The sequence below is a fragment of the Triturus cristatus genome, chromosome 2_1 (assembly GCF_964204655.1).
Source record: "Triturus cristatus chromosome 2_1, aTriCri1.1, whole genome shotgun sequence".
NCBI lineage: Eukaryota > Metazoa > Chordata > Amphibia > Caudata > Salamandridae > Triturus > Triturus cristatus.
In genome coordinates this window covers 44,549,594-44,574,485 of record NC_140581.1, presented here as the reverse complement: position 1 = coordinate 44,574,485, position 24,892 = coordinate 44,549,594, and positions in this window count along the sequence as shown.

The following is a 24,892-nucleotide window of genomic DNA, read 5'->3' as shown; positions in this document are numbered from 1 at the left end:
ATTGTACCATTCCTGAAGTTGCTCATTATATATTTTAAAACTGTAACAGGAGTATAATACATTTGGTGCAAAAACTTGAAAGGTATTACTTACAAGTTGCAATTTGAAGTAAGTGCATGTAGTTGTGCACAACAGACTTCTAATCTGTCCCCACTAGTGGACGCGCAAGTATTGTGTTATAGCCCTGTAGTTCCTTCTCAGGGGTCTGCAATCTATCTATCTGTGCTGCATTATATAGTTTTGTGATTAAGTCTTTGCATGTCATGCTAGTGAGCAGTATCTGTAATGCAGTGATAGTAGGAGGCGCCTCTAGGAATTGAGGGTATAAATCACGCAAAGCCGCCCGGAGTTATTAATATGTGAACGTCAATAATGGAGTGTGCTTTTGAGTTTTTGTGAGATCTCAAGGGCTGCAAAGGTACCATTAGTGTAGGCATCTCCTATAGTTTGTAGGCATTATGTGGAGCGCATTATCTTCCTGAGAGACCAAAATTGCAGAGTGGCACTGCAATGGTAATGCCAGGGCATATAGAGGGAACTTCCCTGCCCGACCTCCCAGTGTCTGCAAAACCATTGATGGGGAGTGCAGTGTGTAAATTTCTGTGCATGGCATCCCCTCCTGTTTGTGTGGTATGAGAGCTGGAAGTGGGATGGGGAAAGCATTTCTGTGATATGTGGTATGTAATCAAGCGTTCATACCAATATTGGGCAAAATGGGTCTGAGAACAAAGGCAGTACAGATGAAAGTCGGGTGCATTAAACCCCCCACTAGCGTATGGCAATGTGAGTGGATCCCAACTGATTCTTGTTTGCTTTCCTGCCCAAACGATTGTGATCAAGGGTATCCTGAGTTTCCGAAAATAAATTCAAGGTAAGACAATGGGTATGTTTACAATTAGGTATAAAAATGTGGGAAGTATAACCATCTTATGACTTCTATTCTATCTGCCAAGGACAAAGGCAGCTTCGACCAGCTAGATACCTGATCCTCCAATTTTGAAATGGCTCTGTCAAAGTTGGATCTAACCACCAGTTCAGCATCTCTATGGATCCACACTCCTAAATATTTAAAAGGGTCTGTGTCCCACTCGAGCAGGAATTTAAGCGAACTCTGCTGAGTGATGGATGTAAGCTGAAATATAATTGAATTTGACTAGTTAATGCATAGGCCAGAGTAGCATTTGAATCTAATGCATTCCCGGATCACTGGAGATAGGTGCACAGGAGGGTCTCTAATGTACAGTCCATATCGTCTGCATGGAGGGAAATACGAAGAGGCCACAGCCAGAACTGCAGTGCAGACGCTGCATGCCTTTTCCGGATGACACATGCCAGCGGGTCCAGTGTTATAGCAAATATTAATGATGACAGGGGCAGCCCTGTCGCATACCTCTACATTTTGGAAACCCATCGGATGTGTGTCCATTACACACACCCAGGCCACCGAGTCTGTGTACAGGAGGCGAATCCATCAGAGGAACACCTCTGGAATTCCCATACAGCCAAAATTGCGAACATATACTCCTGTGCATTAGCATCAAAGGCCTTGGCGGTATCCAATAAGACAGCCACCGCCTGCAAAGAAGGGCCTAACTGATATGATAGGGCGAGTATGGTGCGCTAGTTGTGTGCAGTGGATCGGAATGGCATAAAGCCGGACTGATCAGAGGTTGGAGCCGCATTGCCAATATTTTAGCTAAAATATTCGTATCAGTGATTATTAAAGAGATAGGGCTGTAGGACTCAAAATGTTCAGGTGTATTATCTGGTTTCAATAGTCACTATAAGGGCCTCGCATAAAGAGGGAGGTGACACCTGTCTCTGATAAGCCTCTTCGTACATGGCATGTAGATGTGGTGCTAGGAGCTCAATTAACTCCTTACAGAATTCTCCTGTCAGGACATCCACCACTGGTGCTGTGCCGTTTGGGAGGACACGTATTGCTTCCTTTATGTCTTCAACTGTAATACGTTGCATGAGATACTTGCGCTGTGTCGGGGTCAACCATGCCAGTTCCACATCTTCTAGGTAAAAATTGATGTCATCAATTGTGGTGGAGGAGAGTACACATTAAAGGCCAGTATAGAAGTGCTTAAAAACAGTAAGGATAGAAGGTGTATCATAGTGTTCATGGGCCTCTCTGTTTACTATATTTACTACATGTTCTGTGCCCCTCGTGCCCTCAGCTTTTCAGCTAGACTACAACATGGACTTCCCCACTCCCCGTTGTTGAGACCGATCGCTTTCAACACTCCTACCTGAGTGCTCATGCATATTCCCCTGATCGTGACCTTGAATGCCACCCAAATAGTATATTTCCCCTCTAGAGTCCTGCCATTTATTGCAAAGTATTCAATCATTGCTGAATGAAACCCCTCCCTGAACAGGGTGTCTAGTAGAGCCATCTCTCGAAACCTCCATGTGAATGGGTCCAGGAGTGGTGCTGGGTAGTGCTAATTGAAACAGCACTGAGGAATAGTTGGAATGTTTTTAGACATGTGTTTTACCACTTCCACTTATGGTCATGCCTCTTGTAAATCAACTAGTACTCTAAGCTAGACCATGACCCCTGCACTGATGACACAATTGTGCCCTCTCTCATTAGCAGATGCTGTAATCGCCAGGCATCATCTTTCCCCTCTCTAATGACACCTGCAGATTGTTTGCAATGCGAGTCTGACATCGCAGACCTGTTGTCTACCATAGGGTTTAGGAATGTGTTCAAATCACCTCCTCATATTATATTGGCTGACAACAGGGTGTGTATGTGTCGCCATGTGGATGTGAGAAACCAAAGGTCGTCTACATTGGGAGCAGATGTGTTGACTAGTGTGATGACTGCTGCATTACATCCCCTGAGCAATCACCAGACGACCCGATCATTCACCAAAGTGTGAGTAACCATGAAGGGTTTAACCAATATCAAGACCCCTCTAGTGTAGGAGGAGTAAGATGATGCCAGTCTGTGGACTGCTCATTGAGAACCAATTGCCTTATCCGTGCCGAACATCAGATGCATCTCCTGCTAGAGTACGATCTGAATAGTATGATGGTGTAGCTAGTTAAGGAGCAGTCAGGTTTTGTGGGGATTATTGAGCCCTCATATATTCCAAGTAACCAGAGTTATGTGACCCCCAGATCTGACCATCGTAGAGACTTATGTACAACTTTTCTAGGGTGTAAGCCATGGGGCAACATGTGGTGCATGTGAATACAGGCAGTATGGGTGATGTACATAAAATCTTACCAGTAACTCCCACCCCTGCCCCACATCAGCATTCCAAATTTTCAACATCAAGGAAATGAAAAATTGAGCAAACAAAAAAGGCATAACTAGTACAATTCTATTTACCAAGACCATTCCGAGTGCTCCCTCTTGAGGGGTTGCCAGGCTCCCAGTTCCCCTCCAGATGAACAGAGGTGGCTGGGAAAATCTGGGCCATGCCATCACACCAAGCAGGTCTTACAGTGTAGATGGGCTGCCACCTAGATACAAAGGCCTGTGTCCTCTCCACTTCAGTATTCACAGTGCAGGAGCACAGTCTGTCCATTTGCAAAGCAATCCATATAATCTTATCCTATGAGGCACCCTCTTCATCACTTTCTTCCATGGGCCAATCATGCTGCTGTGGAGAGAGGGATTTGATTAAATCTGTTGCTGCCTTGGGATGCGTGAAAATGCTTTGTTTCCCCTTGTAGTCTACGCAAAGTCTCGCCAGATGAAGCATGGCATATGGAATTTTAGCCTTTTGTTATTGTTTCTTTATGGTGAAGACGTCTCCAGGGGCTGCCTGGAACACAACCGTGAAATCTGAGTAGAATGCAATCTGATTGCCCAGATAGTTAATGTCCTGCCTAAGCAGTGTGTCTCTGTTACGATGGTTTAATAGTTTTGCTATGATTGGTTGCGGAGGTGTGTCAGGTGGAGGTCGCGCCATGAGTGATCTATGTGCTCTTTGCACTATCAGTAAGTGTGACAGGTTTTCGGTGCTGAACAATGTGGTTAACATCACTTCCACATAGGATTCCATCTGTCCAGTTTTGGTTGACTCAGGGGCCCCAGTTATTCACAAGCTATTACAGTGCAAGTGCACCTCCAGATCCTCATTTTTGCTTGAATTGCTGCCAAGACCTTCTCCATATTCAGGCATTTCGTGCTTAAAGGTTGCAATTAATCTTCTACTGTTGAGATCCTCTGCTCCACCGCCAAGATTCATGTTGATTGCTTATCCAACCTGGCAGACATATGGGCCATACATAGGTTCATGCAAGTGATTTTCCCATTGATAGATTTGGGGTTGTTTTGCATCACCAGCAGTGTGGTCTCCAATGTAGGCACACCCTGGGAGCCTGAGGCCTGCTCATGATCAGACTGGGTGATCTGTGATGGCTCAGTAGAGCTCCTATTCTCAAAGTGAAGGCGTCTTTTACTTCTATTTGCCTTTCCCATGTTTGCTCGCTGGGCCATTGCTATGCCCCCGAGCTATTCCTTGCACAGCTGGCTCACCGGGGCTATGGAGGAGCACTGCATCCATGTCACTGGACAACGGTGGGAGGGAGCCATTTTGACTGTCTTTCACACTGACCCCCCTTTGTGGCTGCATTCACCAACGTCATCCAGCAAGCTCCTATGAAGATCAACATGTGTGCCAAACAGACCCCATCAGCAAGGTAGTTGATGCTGTGCGCTGCACTTGTGTATGGGCTTGCCTTGCCACTAACCTCTGACAGATATTGCCCCCTCAAACCAGGGCAGGTCTATGTGAAACGAGTACAGGCCCCCAAGTGAGTTTGTTTTACAGCCCTCTACAGGTTAGACAGTGGGTGTGAAAGGATTCACTAATAGACCCATGCCTCTCACCAGAGTGAAGCCATCTGTTTGCTTCAGATCTGAAACGTCTATCTCTGTGCTGACACTTCTGAACAGGATAAGGGATGTATTTAAAAGGATCTATTGGAAACATCACCTCTATTATCACACCGTAACAAGCCTCAGATTATATATAATTCAGTTTCAGGATAGAGGAGCTCCCTTTATTATAAGTGTATACAGACTCAATACATACATTACTTCATAACAGTAAAACACTTTACTAACAAATTCACCTCTCTGCTGACACCTCAGCGGATACTAAATACAGCATACAAAATGCTCCTCTATAATTCAAACAGTACCAGTCAAACACTGTTTTAACAAAATTACCTCCATACTGAAACCTCTCCACATGTTAAATACTGGCTGTACAACAGTTTTGTTATACACCCATCCCTCTATAACAATATTTTCTGTCAGAAACCTGCATGCATAAGTAGTTTAGGAAACAGCAACCTCTTTAATCACACTGCAGAATACCATACATTTTAACAGTCTTAACATTAAATAAAGTGCAATTTGATAAAACCTTTAATGGGCATCATATAACATTATAGAGTAGGAACGCTTCAGAAATCAGTAGTAAGTTTAAATATTTCATTACACTTTTTTTTTAACAAACTACATCAAAAACTGTAAAACAACAAAACTTTAGCAATTGTTTACATTTTCCCCTCCCTCTCTTAATCAGGCACTAACATCTCCTCCCTTGCTGTTTTATTTGTCAACTGGATTTTGATGTACATAGATCTTCTTTTCCTTTGCTCCAGCCATCTTACCCGACCAAACACATTTCTCTATATTTTAGTCTTTCTATAGCAGTCAAGGTGGCAAAAGAGTCTATACAAATTATAATTTTATAAAATTTGCAAAAAGGAGCTCAGCCAGGAGATAAGAAACAGCCAGTGTGTTACATCCACGATAGAAATGTAAAAGTATTGCAGAACTAGGCAGTTCTTCAGCTAGCTACACATTCTCTCAACTGGCAGATCTACCTCTCTCCGGGTATTTATTCCTCAAGCAATAAAGCACTTTTTTACTGTTCTACCAAGCAGATAATTTTCTCATCAAAAACAAGTTGACCTATGCAGAACAAGACACTCCAAGGATACAAATGTCAACATAGGCAGTAAGAACAACATCAGTAGTGCAAGTATGTTTTTTCCCTGATTTTCCACACAGTTACTATTTCCTCTTTCTTCCAAAGTGAATAGTTTCTTTTTTTCTCCTCCATATATTGTGTTACATGATACTTCTGCTTCTCAGAACTTCTGTTTTCCATTTTTCTCCTAAAAAAGAAAAAACAAACAAACGATATGTAAGGTTACATACTGATCAATAGTTAATTACAGTGACACATCACTATATTCTCCGAAGACTTCTACATTTTTCACCCACAATCACATATTGCTATGTACTGTGCCACTAACTTCATATTACTTTCTCTTAAAAAATTCCAATCCCTCAAACACTACATTTTCTTATTCACAATTAAATTCTAACATACCTTCAAACATGGTTCCATAACAATTTGTAAAGTAACACATTGAATATGTCTCCTTACAACGCATGCGAATACATCGCATGCCATTACAACGCGGTCGTTACAACAACCTCGTTGTTACAACGCGAAACAGTACATCTCAAGTCATTACAACGACTTGCTGTAGGGGGCGTGCTGCACTTAGGAATAGTATGATTTACTATTCCGACTCCAGTTTGTGCAACAGCAGGGAAAGTGTTGGATTGTAAATCCAACACCAGCGCGCCCCGTACAGCAAGTGGTTGAAATGACTTGGGATGTAATGGTATGCGTGGTAACAACACGGTCGTTGTAACGGTCGCCTTGTCGAGACAGCGTACTAAATGCTGTTTGCCAACACATTTCTCTTTACACACCTATTCTAACAGTGAGCACAGCGTTTTACTCTAGAAATATCAATATGTCTACTCAAACATCTCATAGGAATAAAATATGTGCACTCTAACGGTCATAAAAACACTAGGCCTTCCATGAAAAAATTGCATATTCTTTATTTTGTAATTTCAGAAACACTGCCTCTTTACTTATAACTACATATAAAATGAACATTTCATTTTTTAACACACTGTGCTACATTTTGTGATATCTGTCTACATTCTAAGCTCTAGTTCTCAGAACCTATATTAACAAATATATACTTGTAGAAGCAGCTTTTCACTCAGTAAACCTTGAATAGAATACCTTTACCAACAGTAGTGCACTTACTAACACTTCTTAACACAGTTCATAAAGTATATTTATAATTGCGTAAACTAGAAGCAGTTTCTTATATGCAGCTGAGGACACCAGTCTGTCTCACTTCCAAGTTCAGTCACTTCTGCCGAGCACAACTCAAACAGTGTTCCTTCTCCTCCAAATCACCAAGAACTAAGTGTACTATTTCTGGTCTGCCCCCAATAACATCACCAAAATCAAAAGGAACAATTGATGGACGGAATGCTGAACAATGCAAACATTCACCCCGAGTCACAAAGATCTGGGTTTAATCCATCGTTCTTTTGCTCGCCACGCCATGCCGCCCGTTTGAAAGGCTGTGTGAAAGGGGCATTGTAATCCCTACGGAGGTGCATGAGCAGGCACCAGCCTATTGTAGGAAATTACTTCCCGATTGATGGTCGGACGGGCTCGTTGAGCTTGTTGGAAGCGTTGGTCGGTCCCTTTGCCCACTGCCTCCGACCGCTACACATCATAATGCAAAAATAATGTGGCAGTCGGACTGCAGCACCAGATGTCAGTTGCGATCTGACCGACATCATAATGAGGTCCCTTCTCTCTAACTCTAGGGGGACAGCATGCCTTTCTGCTGCCTCCTTAAATAGCTTTTATTACTTCATTGCCACAGCATATCTAATTTAATCTAAACAGCCAGCCCATCAGAGTGCTCGCGAGGCTTGTGGGAGCTTTTTGCTCTTGCGAGAGCATGAAGGCTCACGAGAAAAACAGACCACTCCACCAATCACAGTGCTCCATTTTTTAATTTGTGCTCTCACTGGATGCCTGGAGGATTCTCGCGAGCCCAGCTGCCAAAATATAGAATTATATTTTACCCTTAATAGCTTAAAAACTACTGGGTGTATTGACACCAAATAACAAAAAGCATAATCTGCGTACCAAGATCTGGCTTCCTGCTGAATTTAGTGCAGTTCTGTTCAGCCGTGTTTGATGTCGCCATGTCTAAAGAAGTCGAGTTTTTATGGTTTGGGGCCCCCCTATTTTTTCTCAGCCCCTGCTTGATGGGTCACCCTGAAACTTTCCAGGAAGGAGCTGAGGTGGATGAATGCTTTTGGGAAAGTTTCATGGAGATTCTTCATATGGGGCCAGAGTTATTAGCAAACCAAAAAATTCTCTGTCTATGAAAAAGCAGACCACACATAGGCGCCCTGTCTTAGGTGTTGCTGTATTTCAAAGAAAATAAAATATAACTGAGCACTCTGACAGCATTGTGCCGTCTTCGAGGGACATGGGGCTGGAGTGCGGCTGATTGTCTAATAAACAAAGGCTTTGAGTTGCAATATATATATTTGAAAGTCTTAGAAAAATAGACTTACTATGATATATATATATATTTGTTTCAGCCACAGTGCTAAGAAAGAGCACTAGCACCACGTTCTTACTGAAAGCCAGGACCCAGGAAGGGATATATGGAGCAGTGAAAGAGACCCCAACCCAGTTCTGCCGTGAGAGGGGCATTCTGCCAATGCAACCACAGTGATGATGGTGACTCTGATCCGGCCCACCTGGTTACGTCATCAAAGACAGAACGGATGGGGGTATTTCTGGTAACTGGCGCGCAAGCACTATGAAAGCATTCATCTGAGGAAGACATTTACGTCGAAACGCGTCATGACTTTGCTGGTTGTCATTAACCCCTTCAGCGCGGCGCGGATTACCGCGCCGGGCTGAAGGTTCCGTGCGCAGGCGGGGCCGTGACGGAGCGGTTCCGTCATGCGCACAGCACGACCGACGCGCATGACGGAACCGCTCCATCACACGCATCGAAGGGGTTAAATACCTTACCTGTAATCCCGCTGTGTTTCCTCCAGTTTTTCTAGCAGTTGAAGACTTTTGTGCCATATTTTGCGTGCTGTGTCCTGGGCGCGCTAGGAAGTGACCCCCCCCAAAGTGGTCTGAGCTACATGGGCAGCGTCGGCAATCTTCTCTCGTCCAAGTTATTGGGATTGCTCTGACCCACCGTATCCCCTTCCAGATACAGCGCCACTGCAGCCAGCAGTCCATGACTGCATGGAGGAATTTTGGAACATTGTTTTCGTTATTTCAGGCCTGGCTGATTTGGGACTTCTCCGGTTGAGGCGTCCTAGGGGAATAGGTGAAGAGTTTGTTTCAGCCACAGTGCTCAGCCAGAGCACTGGCACCACGTTCTTACTGACAGCCAGGACCCAGGAAGGGATATATGGAGCCATGAAAGAGACCCCGACCCAGTTCTGCCGTGAGAGGGGCATTCTGGGAACTGTAGTCTGCCAATGCAACCACAGTGATGAGGGTGACTCTGATCCGGCCCATCTGGTTACGTCATCAAAGACAGAACGGATGGGGGTATTTCTTGTTACTGGCGTGCAAGCACAGTGACAGCAGGCATCTGAGGAAGACATTTACGTCGAAATGTGTCATGCCTTTCCTGGTTGTCATTAAATACCTTACCTGGGAGGAGGAGCCAAGATGGCGACCGGGACGGCAGCGTAGGCTCCCGGCTCCGTGAACCTCCGCATCCCGCACAGATATCCTGCATGAGATCCTCAGCCTGCACTACATGCCCGGGTTGGTGATTGCGAGCGGCAACCGAGCGTGTGATCCTGAAGTTTCTGGCGGCGGTACCGCCTGAGAAATGTTCATTTGAAGTTTGCGGCCTGTGCAGCCCTGGAGCCGGGACCTCGGGTGGACAACATGGCCGGGCGGCAGTTCAACAACAGCGGCCATTGATGACCGGGTGGAGTCGGAATACCGAAGCGGCGCGAATCTTGGCCTGAATCTCGCTGTAGTCGCTCCTACCACCGGCGTAGCGTAACGGGTGCATACCCGGGGTGACAATTCCAGGGTTTTTCGGCGATTGTCTGGGCCCTCGCCAGTGAACTGATCGGACGCGGCCTTTGGCTCGTCCCGATTTGCGCGGGCGGCTCCCGATTTTCGCGGGCACTGGCCCAGGGGGAGAACGACTGCTACCTGTGACCGCTCCCTGGATACATATTTTGCCTGCCTCCGGAACCCTGTTTGCAGTGACATGGAACTTGCTGCGCTTGTGCCTGAGTCCCGGTCCCCATCTGAGGTGGCCTTGCCCTGCGGCCATCTTGTTGGGGTGGACTCTATCGTCCTGTACACTGGGTCGCAGCAAGATTGGGAGTGTGTGGCGCAGAGGAGCATAGCGGAGCGAGCGCAGGGGGCTGTGCTGGGGTACGGTGACCTTCTCGACGCCCTCGGAGCCCTTCATTTCACCCTGGTTCACGGCGCCCGGGTATTGGGAAGGAAGCTTGACGGTATTGCGTCAGCGTCGGAACAGTTGCGGTCTGTCTGTCCCCAGGTACACAAGGATTTGTTTCATCTTGTACAGGAGGAAAGTATCGAGATCGCCTCTGTGAATAAGGGACAGCTGGAAACTTCGGACACTGTGGCAGCGTGTGGTCAGCCGGCTGCGAGGTCGGTCTGTTCCGGAGGCTTTGGACTTGAGCAGAAAGTGGTGGCTTTGTCCCATGCGCGGCCTCCGGCGACCCAGGCAATCTTCACGCAACGGTCGCCTGCTCTGGCTGATTCCTCCTTCCAGGACCTTGTGTGCGGCGCAAGCCCTGGGGTAGTACTGGGAAAGGTGATTTTCCAGGACGATGACTGTGTTGTTGTTCAGAGAAGTCCTCCCTACATGTGTGTGTCCCTTCCTGTTCTTTTCTGGGCGCTCCTCTTCCTTGTAACTTTGGGCATTATAATGGGTCGATGGGTATGCATTGGTGGATTCGCAAAGAGTGGCCAAGGATAAGGCTGATCCTTCAGAGGTGGTTATTTAATAGGCGGGCGGGCTTGGGGGTTGTGTGCTCTCACGGCATAACTAATAGTGCAGTCGGTGAATAACGCTCCCCATTTCTGTTAGACATGATCGTTTTTTGTTGTTTACTGTTTGCATTGGGGAGGAATATATTGTGCGGGAGGGAGGAGCCGGGGGCATGGTTGAAGGCCCTCCTCCAGTTTATTATTACTCTCTCCCCTTCGCTCTTAGGGGGGGTTTCCTTTCTTTCCCCTTTTTTCTCTGTTTCTTCTATATTTCGGGTCTGGTTCTGGGGCGACAGGCACACTGCGGGGGGGGGGGCCGTAGTCATCTGCAGAGGTGCGTGGTGGGGGGTTGGGGGAGGGGCTTCTTTACTTTGTTTCTATGGCCTCTTTTTTCTTCTTTTATTCTTCTTTGTCTTTCTTTTCTGGGGTCAGTACGGTAGGTTTCCTTCGTTGCCAATCACTGTTTTTCCATTTGTGCCTCAATTTCCGTGGTGTTGTCGGGGTCCTAGGGCAGGGGACTGCAGGCGCAAACGGCTCGTGCTATTCCTCCACATCCTGAACCTCCTGTTTCTGCGCCATTGACCAGATAGATTGCTGTTTATTGTTGACGTTCATTATTCTGCCCGCCCTTTTTCGCTGCTGAGAAATTGATTGGCACCTGATCCTTCTATTCCTTATTGTAAAATGAAAACCTTTTATATCCTGGTTTCCCTCTTGAGCTGCTCCGTGGACAAGAGTACACTAGCATGGAACATTTGCTTCCCGAGGTGCCGCATGTGATCTAAAACTGTTTGCTGTTACTTTAACTGCTTAGCGGCCGGCCCCGAGGGTTGTAGGCCCGTACTTGTCTTTGGTTGCAATGTCAATAAAGGTTTTTCAAAAAAAAAAAAAAAAAATACCTTACCTGGAATCCCCGCTGTGTTTCCTCCAGTTCTTCTAGCAGTTGAAGACTTTAGTGCCATATATATATATATATTTATTTTCACTGAAAAAACCATAGGTTTCAGGGACGTCATAGTTAGTTGAACATTTCACTCCAACAAAACCAGAGAAATTGGGCTGTTATAGTTAGATGAGCTAACTATAATTCACGCCTCCTCAATGCACTGCTGATCACGCCACATATTACATCACTCATGACATGGTCAGTGACATCACTGATGACATCACTGATGACATCTCAAATGACATCACTGATGACATCATCCAGAGATTTTTAAAAGTTTAAGAATGTTATATATAGATAAGTAAAGGTGTATTGAAGAATGAGTGGGTGTGTGTGTCTGAATGGTTGATTTAGTGGGTTTGTGACTGACTGTATAAGTGAGTGATTAAACGTGTCTTAGTGAATGCATGGGTGAATGATCTATGTGAATGTCTGTATCAGTCTGTCAGTTGGTATGTAAGTAACTGCATGGGTTGGTAACTAGCTACATGAGTGTCTATATGGATTAATGATTGGTTGTCTAAAGACCTGTATGGAAGCCTGAGTATCTGTGTGCTTGTAACTCCCTGCATGGATGTGTGACTGGGTGATTCAGTGGGTGTATGGATTTATAAGTGCATCTGTGAGGTGGCTGTATGGGTGAGTGACTGTGCGCATGGCTGTGTTGGTGAGTGAATGGATGTCTCAGTGGTATATGTGTGAGTAACTACATGTGTGAATTGCAGTATATGTGAGTGTTGGAGTATATAACTGACTATATGTGAGAGTGAGTGATTGTGAGAGTGGCTGTATGGATGAGTGTGTGCTTGTGTCAGTGATTGTATAAGAGAGTAAGTATGTGTTAGAATCTGTGTGAATAAGTGGGTATATGAGTGCATATATCAGAGGCTGTATTGATGAGTGACTGCATGTATGAGTGACTGTGTCGGTGAGTGAGTTGATATGTGTAGACCAATGAATCAGTGAGTGGGTATGTACTAACTAGTATTGGTGTGTCTATGGTTTTGAGAATGGTAGTCTGTATTGTGGAATGGGTGTATGGAAGGTTATATTAGGGTGTGAGGAGGTGCATGAGATGTTTGAATTTGAAAAACCAGGTCGATTTGGGCCCTGGGGACCCCATCCCCCAGGGCTTTGCCTCTTCATTATTTGTTTAACATCTTTTTATTACAGGAGGGGGACCGCGTGGCCCCACTTCCCTGGGCCACTACTGGCCCTGGGACCCCATCCCCCCAGCCTGGCCAGCCTTTCCTTTTTTTTTATTTTGGAGAGGGCAGCGTGGCCCCTCTTCCTGAGGCCAATTATGGCCCGGGGACCCCATCCCCCGGGGCCTGGCCAGCCTTGATTTAAAAAAAAATTATTTTGGAGGGAGGCCGTGTGGTCCTCATTCTGAGGCCAATTATGACCAGGTTGTGGTCCCTGGGGCAGTGTGGGGGGGTTCAAGCCCCCTCACACTTACTTTTTATAATAGCCCCGGGGATAGGGCAGTCTCCGAGGCTCAGGGGACCCGTGGGGGCCCCCCATAATTACATAAAGCCCCAGGGAAGTGGCGGTACCTGGGGCTTAGGGGAGACTGTGAAGCCCCCCGTGAATAATTAAGTGAAGCCCAGGAAGGTGGCGGTCCCCAGGGCTTGGTGGGGCCCATGAGGACCCCCCACCCATAATTATGAAAAGTCCTGGGAAGTGTGTGGTCCTCGGGGCTGAGGGGGCCGTGTGCCCCGTGCATAATTAATAAAGCCCCAGCAAGGTGGCGTTCCCCGGGGCTGCGGGGGCCAGCGCAGCCCCCGCATATATTTATCATATTGCCCCCGGGGGCCTGGCCCACCCGGGGGCTCATTAAACCGAAAGCACGGGACACGCACTTTGTTTTTTTTTCGGCAGGATCCGCTGATTGGAAAAAAAAAACAATTCTGGGCCTGGGGGTCCCTGTGGGACCCCCTGACCAGGCATAGGGTAACAGGGTGTTTCTACCCTGCCCCCTTTTCTTTTTTTAATAATTTTATTCCCTTTTTTCTTGTGACTCAGGTTTACCGAGTCACAAGATCACTGCCAACACTTCTTGGTTTGGTGTGTTGACAGCCAATCAAAATGAAACTCGTGATTGGGAGGGTTCGAGGATCCACCACGGTCACCAGAAATCGATATTTTGTAATGTTTTATTTCTCAGGAGTTACTGAACAGATTTACACTATTTAAAGCAAAGAGTGCACTCTGGACCAAGTGCTACCTCTCTGCCAAATTGGGTGTAATTCCGTTCAGCAGTTTGGGCTGTGGCCGCAACAAAAGTTCCTATAGAAATGAACATGGAGAAAACGCGTTTTGGGAACCCTCTTCTTTGTCCACCCTCGCTTGACGAATCACCCCGAAACTTTCAAGACAGGAGCTCACTGGAGTGGGCCATTAGTTTTGAAAATTTTGTAAAGATTAGTCAAACGGTGCCAAAGATAATGGCAAATCCAAAAACACTTTTCCAATGGAAACTAGGTCCTAACTACCTACTGGCCACTGCCAGTAGGTAAAAAAAAAAAAAAAAAATATATATATATATATATATATATATATATATATATATATATATATATATATATATATATATATATATATATATATATATATATATATATATATTCTCTACTGGCAGTCGCCAGTAGATAGTTATAGTTACAACCTAGTTTCCATAGGAAATCTCAAAATTCTATTTTGAATAACTTTGGCGCCGGTTGACGAATCCTCGCGAAATTTTCAAAACTAATGGGGCGCTCCGCTCAGCTCCTACCCTGAAAGTCTCGGGGCGATTCGTCAAGCGGGGGCCGAGAAAAAGGGGGGGTCCCAAAACGCGTTTTCCCCATGCATTTTTCCATAGGACCTTTAGACACAGCTACAGCCCGAACGGCTGAACAGAATTACGTGAAATTTGGCAGAGAGGTAGCCATAAGTTCAAGGAAGTGCCTTTTGCAGGTCTGGTGTAAATCTGTTCAGTATTTCCTGAGAAAATAGCATTTAAAAGCATATCAATATCTATACGCGCGCACCGTGCTCGCACGGTGCGCGCACCCTGCCGTGCGCGAGCGCAATTCTGATTGGTTGTTAGATGTCGGTAAACATTCGAATCGGTCGAAACCAGGAAGTGTTGGCCACCATTTTGTCTCTCGCAGTCTGAGGGGGTGAAAAAAAAAGGAGGAGAACGTGAAAAGGGGGCAGAATGGACAGTTCCTGACCCCCTAGCCTTGGTCAGGGGGTCACAGAAGGACCCCCAAGGGAGGAAAAAACATATATATATTTTTTTTCAAATCGCGAGGCACGCACTGCGAACCGTGGGCGCTCGGTGCGCGAAGCGCACCGAGCGCCCAAAGCGCGCGCACGGCGGGCGAAGCGCACCTCGCGATTTTTAAAAAAAAGAATAATTTTACGGTGCGCGCACGGTGAAAAACCTGAAAAAAAACAATTGTGTAAAATGGCGATCTGATTAACTACTGATTGTCATGGACATAGAGTCATTGTATACAAGTATCAACAATTCCGATGGGATGGCGGTAGTGCAACATGTTATGGGCAGTAGATCCATTCATTTGGGGGAAGATAATGGCATGATTTTCAAAATGATTGAACTGTGTTTGTTGAATAATTATTTCTTGTTCAACAATGATGTTTTTCAGCAGCTGAGAGGGGTGGCGATGGGGGCGTGCTTCTCCCCCAGCTATGCATGTTTACATGTTGGCTAGTGGGAGGAGCACGTCCTCATGGTAGAACACAGAGAGTTTTGGGACAGCCATGTCAAACATTATTGGTGCTATATTGATGATGTCTTTTTGATATGGGAAGGGTCTAGAGACGCAGCCAACATGTTCAGAAAAGCTGTCAACAAGAATGTGCTGAATCTAAAATTCACCGCCACCATTAGTGACAACAGTGTTGAATTCCTTGATGTCTTGATCTATGTCAGTGAGGGATGCATTCATACAAAATTACACTGCAAAAAAAACGCTGGCAATTCTAATTTGCATGCGGAGAGCTCGCATCCCCGTCATTTGATCCAAAGCATTCCATACGGTGAATTCGAATGAGTTTGCCGTATTTGCAGTTCTGACACAGACTTGACAAAATGCCAGAGAAAAGCATTTGACATTTTTCTGAGTCGGGGGTACTGTAAATGAGCACTTAACAAATCCTTGAATAAAGCTAACTCATGTCCCAAGGAGGAAATACTGATACCCAGAAAACAACAAGAAAAGCATCAGATATCCCCCACCGAAGGTATTGACAGTGATGTACGTGACATCAGATTTATCACCACTTTCAGTAGACAGGAACGGAAAATCCATCAGATTATCTATTCTAAAAGGCCAATTGTACTTACCGACATGACGTTAAAATCTATGCTCCCAAATTCACCCTCTATTACGTTCAGGAGAGCTCCCTCCATGAGGGATGCCTTGGTTAGAGCTAGTCCTGAGGTAATTATCAAAAACACTTGGTTAATGAAGAAGGGATTTAACAAGTGTAATACTTGTCGTGCTTGTAAATTTGGCATGAATTTAAAGGAATATCTGACGGCATTTAGTCCCAATCCTATTCCCATCAAGGAACATTTACCCTGCCGTACTGAATATGCTGTCTACATTTTACAATGCACTTGTGGGCTTCAATACATTAGTAGTACCAAGCTTCCCGTACATAAAAGTATTATACAGCATATACGCGCCATTGTCAATTCAGACCCCAGCTATCCCATAGCGAGACATTTCAAGTTGGTGCACCAAAACGATATTAAAGATTTGCATTACTCTGTATTGGCAGCTGTCCCTACTCTCATACGAGGGGGCAATCGTGAAAATAATCTACGCCAACTTGAGTCTAATTTCATCCAGGCACTAGATACTAAAATGCCAACAGGTCTGAATACGGGGGAAGACTTACATAACTTCCTTTGAACCATCTTGCACATGCCCTCATGCCATGCTTGTTACTGTATTCTTGTTATTGCCTACATCTTATTTAATAGACTGGATTTCTGAACCTCATTCCAAACTCACGCCTGTTTTTCTGAACGCTCTTATAGGTCCTTGAATTGGTTCAGGTCTGGCACATTGCTGAACTGTTTTGCACTATTTTTGATATCTTCAACGAAAAAATTTGTATCTCTCCCCTTTCGTAATGACATATTGATTGCTGCATTTATGTAATATCATTTTAGCACTAGCATTTTATGATTATGTATATTAAGTTTTAGCATGTTAGAGAGGAATTTGTCTGGCCTTAAGATTGATACCTCCATGAGGCTTCTGGATGTATTTGTATTGCATTTTTTGCACTACAGTTGTTATTATTTGCACATTCACTTTGCACTTTAATGACTATATGGACGACAGTCAGACTGTATCAGCCTGAAATTTGTTTAGGGGTGTACAATTTACATCTTGGGAATTGTTCTTATTGGAAAGATTAATGATTTTCTAACACATATAAGTCGCTGAAGTATGTGGTTGGAGTGTTTGCTATTTTGCACTGTCTTAGGCTGTTTTATTTCCCTCCATGATTATTTATTTCCCCCATTTCTTCAGGTATTTATTCTGATGTAAGAAACTGAACTGGTTGGTTAATTTTGCACTGGCAAAGGTTATTATTATTGTCTCTTTTAGCCCCTTCGCTGCTGCGGACATTCCGCTGCAGCGCTGGGGGGGGCGGGGGGGGAGCGCGGCGGGCCTGTGCTCATGACGGAGCCGCTCCGTCATGAGCCACAGTTGAGCTGTGCTCATGACGGAACGGTTCCGTCATGACTCCGCCCATTTGCGTTGTCGCCCCGCACAGGCGGGGAAACAGCGCCGCGCAGGCGGAGCGGCCGCCGACAGGATTGTCATGACGGAACCGTTCCGTCATGAGCACACGGCAACCGTGGCTCATGACGGAACGGTTCCGTCATGAGCAGGGAAGGGGTTAATACTGTTTTTATACATTTTCATTGCATGTATATTCACATGTATGGCTTAGGAGACTTATATGGATTATTTACGAGTGTCCATTAGTCCGTTTTTAATGTTCACCAACCAATTGGGCTATTTTTCACATCTGATAGTGCATACTTTCCACAGAAGTGGTTACCTGTCATGTGGTATGTCATGTGATCAAGATCGCAGTTTGCGATCAAAACGCGTCATGGCAGGCACTATGCCTAAGCTATATTGGAGTTTTCACACTATGAAAATAAATCACTGATTACAGGAATATGAGTGGCCGCATTTGTTCAGTGTGCTATGGTCCATACCTGGATAGTCCCGTTGGAAGCAGTGACAGGCCAGGATTTCTCTCTCTCTCTCTCTCTCTCTCTCTCTCTCTCTCTCTCTCTCTCTCTCTCTCTCTCTCTCTCTCTCTCTCTCTCTCTATATATATATATATATAAATATATATATATATATAAATATATATATATAGATATAGATATATATATATATATATATATATATATATATATATATCGCTCCTGAGTTAGGCACCAGCCCAGCGCACACATAGACGGTGCTTGTCACGGCGGGGGTGCTCCCGCCATCAAATTATAGCTCCACACTGCCACTCGGTAATCATACCGGAACACAGACGACAGCACTCACGGGGGGAGAGTTCCAAAATTGATTTATTAGGAACCCTTGGCGTTCAAAACAGACGCGTTTCGGCAACTCGCCTTTCTCGATGTTAAGCTTGGAACGCCACCATTGCCACTGTTTTTAAATTCATGTTTTCGCGCTTACGTATACAATCAACATGGTAGAAGGACTAACACACATCTGAAATCAGGGTGTAAATATTCCGCCATCTTGGAACGTACCATCTAAAATCACAATAGATACAATTCATCAACAGTAATAAAGCCCAGGATGGGCATACGTTCTCGCAGCGTGATAACAGGCATAGTATCTCAGTGTTCCGCTAGAACGTATCAGATAGTGACTCCAAGCATCCTAATCGATGCACTTCATCAACAATCGTAGTAATCAAGCCCTGGATGGGCATACAGCCTAAGCGGAAACAGGTCTAATTTTTCAAAGAAATACATTGCAATAAAATAAAATAAAACAGTGGTCAGCGACTTTCAATCTTCAACACGTTATGGTTAAAACCAGTGCCTGTAGTGACAACATAGAAAAGAGGAAGATACATGGAAAGAGAGGACCCAACGAATATAAACGTCCTATGCAGTAACAGACGATAGATATACAGTAAAATAATTAGATGTATCAATCTCCCAAATGCACCGCCAACTCCTCACTACTGTTCAAACCGGACGGATTTTTGCTTTGCAGATCAATGATGTAACGTGATTCAAGACGTCTAAGTCTTTGTATCCTATCACCCCCCCTAGGGTTAATGGGTACTTGATCCAAGCAAAAGTATGTAAGTAAATCACGATCTCTCTTATGGCATTGATTAAAATGCCGAGCAACAGGGTAGGACTCGTCAAAATTGACAATAGCCCTCATGTGCTCCAGGATCCGTATCTTGGCAGGGTGGATAGTACTGCCAATATAACGGAGTCCACAAGGACAGGTCAAACAGTATATGGTGTAGGGAGTGGTGCATGTGAGGAATTTAGTGATTTTTTTAGGTGTAGCTAAACCTGGGACAGTATAAGATAAGGTCCTTTTACTTTTCTTACAAGCTTTACATTTGCCACATGGGAAAAAACCATTAAGAGCCCCAAATGGAGATTTCTGATCCATAGTAGGTTGATAGCTGTGTACCAGGGAATCCCTGAGGGATCTGGCCTTTTTAAATGTTATCAAGGGATTGGAGGGTAGGTCGCTACCAATGGTGGTATCTGATAAAAGAATGGCCCAATTCTTTTTTAGGATGCGTCTCAGATGACCTGCATCCTTAGAAAATGTGGTGACCAGTCTGAATGTACCTGTGCTCTCTTCCTCCCTTTGTTTGTGTTGGTCACTCAAGAGGTCCGTTCTATTTGCACATCTGACCTTATTGAGGGCTTTATTAAGAATACTTTCACTGTACCCTCTCTGTCTGAAACGTGCAAGGCTTTCTTTAGCCGAAGAATCGAAATCTGTCTCCCTGGTATTGTTTCTCCTTAAACGTAACAGTTCCCCATAGGGGATACTGTCAATCAGTTTCTTGGGGTGACTGCTAGAAGAATGTAAAATAGCATTCCCTGCCGTAGGTTTACGGTACAATTTAGTGTGTATTTTGCCTTCCGAAATAAATACACTGAGATCCAGGTAATTGACAGCCTCTGTGCTCACCTCCCCTGTGAATTTTAAATTGACATTGTTGTTGTTTAAGATTGTTATATACTCTGATGCCAATGCTGGGGATCCCCTGAAGATTATGAAAAGGTCATCGATATAACGATGCCAGACCACAACTCTCTCTGTCCAAATTTTGTTGGTTTCGGCCCATGCCACCTGCTCCTCCCACCAGCCTACGAAGAGATTCGCATAGCTGGGGGCAAAGCAGGTGCCCATGGCCGTCCCCGAGACTTGTCTGTATAGCTGTTTCTGATAGATGAAAACATTATGAGTGAGGCAAAATTCAATAAACTCCATGATCATAACACTGTGATCCATCAAACATAATGGGCGATTAGCAAGAAAATGCTTGACTGCTCTCAGTCCATCACTATGTGCTATGCATGTGTAAAGACTAGCAATGTCTAACACCATTAAGCAAAAGCCCTGTTCCCATTTCACTTGTTCCATTCGAACCAAAAAATCTTTAGTATCTCTGAGATACGATTTCAAAAGTATCACCTGTTGGAACAAAAAATGATCAATATACACTGACAGATGTTCAGTCAGACTTCCCAAGGAGGCCACGATGGGCCTGCCCGGGGGATTTATTATATCCTTGTGAACTTTAGGTAGATAATAAAAGGTGGGAATGATGGGGTTCAGACATCTCAGGAACAAATGTTCATCTGCCTCCAGTAAGTTTTTCTTGTACCAGGAAGACAGCATGAGATGAAAGTCCGTGATGCCCTGATTGTACAATAGCATGGTGGTCTTTTCATAGTGTAGAGGATCATTAAGTTGCCTATATACTTCCTGATGGTATTGTTCTTGAGTTAGTAGGACAATATTTCCTCCTTTGTCTGAAGGTTTACAGACAAGAGTGACATCATTGCACAGGTTTTCTAGTGCCAATTGTTGTTGCCTTGAGAAGTTGTTGAAATTTTTACGATATTTTCCTTCGCTACGAAAACGAAGTAAATCTTTTATGACTGAATCCGAGAAAGTGTCTACCGCATCTGTGGGCATTTGTGGGAGGAACACAGATTTCGGTTTGAATGAACTTTTGCCACCTTGCTGCGGAACATCCAACTCAGCCAAAAGTTGAGTTTGACCAATGGTTGTCTCACCTGCCTCCACATTGACTTCCAGTAGGCTGTCCAAAGTACGTAGTGTTCCAAGATCAGTACCCGTTAGATTTCTCAAAAGAGAGAAGCAATGAAAAAACGTTTGAAATCTTATGAGCAAAAAATAAAAAAACGCAAGGAGGAGAAGTTTGAACGCGATGAACGCGATTATAATCTTGGACGCATACTAACTTTCGCCCAAAAATATGACAATCCAAGAAAGGAGTTGAAGAAGAAACCAACTCAGACACCGGTGGACAACCAGGACACCACCGAATCAGATGTCACAGGTGGGGAAACATCGGGTGAAGACACGGATAGAAGTCATGGGGCCGATGCCACCCCTTTTCATGAAGAATTCAAACTAATTCGGAAACAACAGCAACAGGGAGGCAAGGGCAAACCCCCGGAATCCTCGGGAAGAGGAAGAGGAAGACGAGGCGGGGCGGCGGGGGCCGCAAGAAACGATCACTCACCACCAGTCACCCGCAGCAGGAAGGGTTTCAACAAACGGAGGTAGACGATAAAAATCTAACTATCATCAACTTGACACCTAAAATCCTCACCGATACTGAAATATCGGTATTGAAACTTGGACTTTCATTCTGTCCACAACGAAAAATGGAATTCGCACAAACACGGATAGACTTATTCAAGTTTACTCGAAAGTTGAAATTATTCAAATATTTCAAACTGAAACCCATGATAAAGAAGAACCAACCGATGGGTACAAGCGAATCTGAGAAACCTTTGAGAAATCTAACGGGTACTGATCTTGGAACACTACGTACTTTGGACAGCCTACTGGAAGTCAATGTGGAGGCAGGCGAGACAACCATTGGTCAAACTCAACTTTTGGCTGAGTTGGATGTTCCGCAGCAAGGTGGCAAAAGTTCATTCAAACCGAAATCTGTGTTCCTCCCACAAATGCCCACAGATGCGGTAGACACTTTCTCGGATTCAGTCATAAAAGATTTACTTCGTTTTCGTAGCGAAGGAAAATATCGTAAAAATTTCAACAACTTCTCAAGGCAACAACAATTGGCACTAGAAAACCTGTGCAATGATGTCACTCTTGTCTGTAAACCTTCAGACAAAGGAGGAAATATTGTCCTACTAACTCAAGAACAATACCATCAGGAAGTATATCGGCAACTTAATGATCCTCTACACTATGAAAAGACCACCATGCTATTGTACAATCAGGGCATCACGGACTTTCATCTCATGCTGTCTTCCTGGTACAAGAAAAACTTACTGGAGGCAGATGAACATTTGTTCCTGAGATGTCTGAACCCCATCATTCCCACCTTTTATTATCTACCTAAAGTTCACAAGGATATAATAAATCCCCCGGGCAGGCCCATCGTGGCCTCCTTGGGAAGTCTGACTGAACATCTGTCAGTGTATATTGATCATTTTTTGTTCCAACAGGTGATACTTTTGAAATCGTATCTCAGAGATACTAAAGATTTTTTGGTTCGAATGGAACAAGTGAAATGGGAACAGGGCTTTTGCTTAATGGTGTTAGACATTGCTAGTCTTTACACATGCATAGCACATAGTGATGGACTGAGAGCAGTCAAGCATTTTCTTGCTAATCGCCCATTATGTTTGATGGATCACAGTGTTATGATCATGGAGTTTATTGAATTTTGCCTCACTCATAATGTTTTCATCTATCAGAAACAGCTATACAGACAAGTCTCGGGGACGGCCATGGGCACCTGCTTTGCCCCCAGCTATGCGAATCTCTTCGTAGGCTGGTGGGAGGAGCAGGTGGCATGGGCCGAAACCAACAAAATTTGGACAGAGAGAGTTGTGGTCTGGCATCGTTATATCGATGACCTTTTCATAATCTTCAGGGGATCCCCAGCATTGGCATTAGAGTATATAACAATCTTAAACAACAACAATGTCAATTTAAAATTCACAGGGGAGGTGAGCACAGAGGCTGTCAATTACCTGGATCTCAGTGTATTTATTTCGGAAGGCAAAATACACACTAAATTGTACCGTAAACCTACGGCAGGGAATGCTATTTTACATTCTTCTAGCAGTCACCCCAAGAAACTGATTGACAGTATCCCCTATGGGGAACTGTTACGTTTAAGGAGAAACAATACCAGGGAGACAGATTTCGATTCTTCGGCTAAAGAAAGCCTTGCACGTTTCAGACAGAGAGGGTACAGTGAAAGTATTCTTAATAAAGCCCTCAATAAGGTCAGATGTGCAAATAGAACGGACCTCTTGAGTGACCAACACAAACAAAGGGAGGAAGAGAGCACAGGTACATTCAGACTGGTCACCACATTTTCTAAGGATGCAGGTCATCTGAGACGCATCCTAAAAAAGAATTGGGCCATTCTTTTATCAGATACCACCATTGGTAGCGACCTACCCTCCAATCCCTTGATAACATTTAAAAAGGCCAGATCCCTCAGGGATTCCCTGGTACACAGCTATCAACCTACTATGGATCAGAAATCTCCATTTGGGGCTCTTAATGGTTTTTTCCCATGTGGCAAATGTAAAGCTTGTAAGAAAAGTAAAAGGACCTTATCTTATACTGTCCCAGGTTTAGCTACACCTAAAAAAATCACTAAATTCCTCACATGCACCACTCCCTACACCATATACTGTTTGACCTGTCCTTGTGGACTCCGTTATATTGGCAGTACTATCCACCCTGCCAAGATACGGATCCTGGAGCACATGAGGGCTATTGTCAATTTTGACGAGTCCTACCCTGTTGCTCGGCATTTTAATCAATGCCATAAGAGAGATCGTGATTTACTTACATACTTTTGCTTGGATCAAGTACCCATTAACCCTAGGGGGGGTGATAGGATACAAAGACTTAGACGTCTTGAATCACGTTACATCATTGATCTGCAAAGCAAAAATCCGTCCGGTTTGAACAGTAGTGAGGAGTTGGCGGTGCATTTGGGAGATTGATACATCTAATTATTTTACTGTATATCTATCGTCTGTTACTGCATAGGACGTTTATATTCGTTGGGTCCTCTCTTTCCATGTATCTTCCTCTTTTCTATGTTGTCACTACAGGCACTGGTTTTAACCATAACGTGTTGAAGATTGAAAGTCGCTGACCACTGTTTTATTTTATTTTATTGCAATGTATTTCTTTGAAAAATTAGACCTGTTTCCGCTTAGGCTGTATGCCCATCCAGGGCTTGATTACTACGATTGTTGATGAAGTGCATCGATTAGGATGCTTGGAGTCACTATCTGATACGTTCTAGCGGAACACTGAGATACTATGCCTGTTATCACGCTGCGAGAACGTATGCCCATCCTGGGCTTTATTACTGTTGATGAATTGTATCTATTGTGATTTTAGATGGTACGTTCCAAGATGGCGGAATATTTACACCCTGATTTCAGATGTGTGTTAGTCCTTCTACCATGTTGATTGTATACGTAAGCGCGAAAACATGAATTTAAAAACAGTGGCAATGGTGGCGTTCCAAGCTTAACATCGAGAAAGGCGAGTTGCCGAAACGCGTCTGTTTTGAACGCCAAGGGTTCCTAATAAATCAATTTTGGAACTCTCCCCCCGTGAGTGCTGTCGTCTGTGTTCCGGTATGATTACCGAGTGGCAGTGTGGAGCTATAATATATATATATATATATATATATATATATATATATATATATA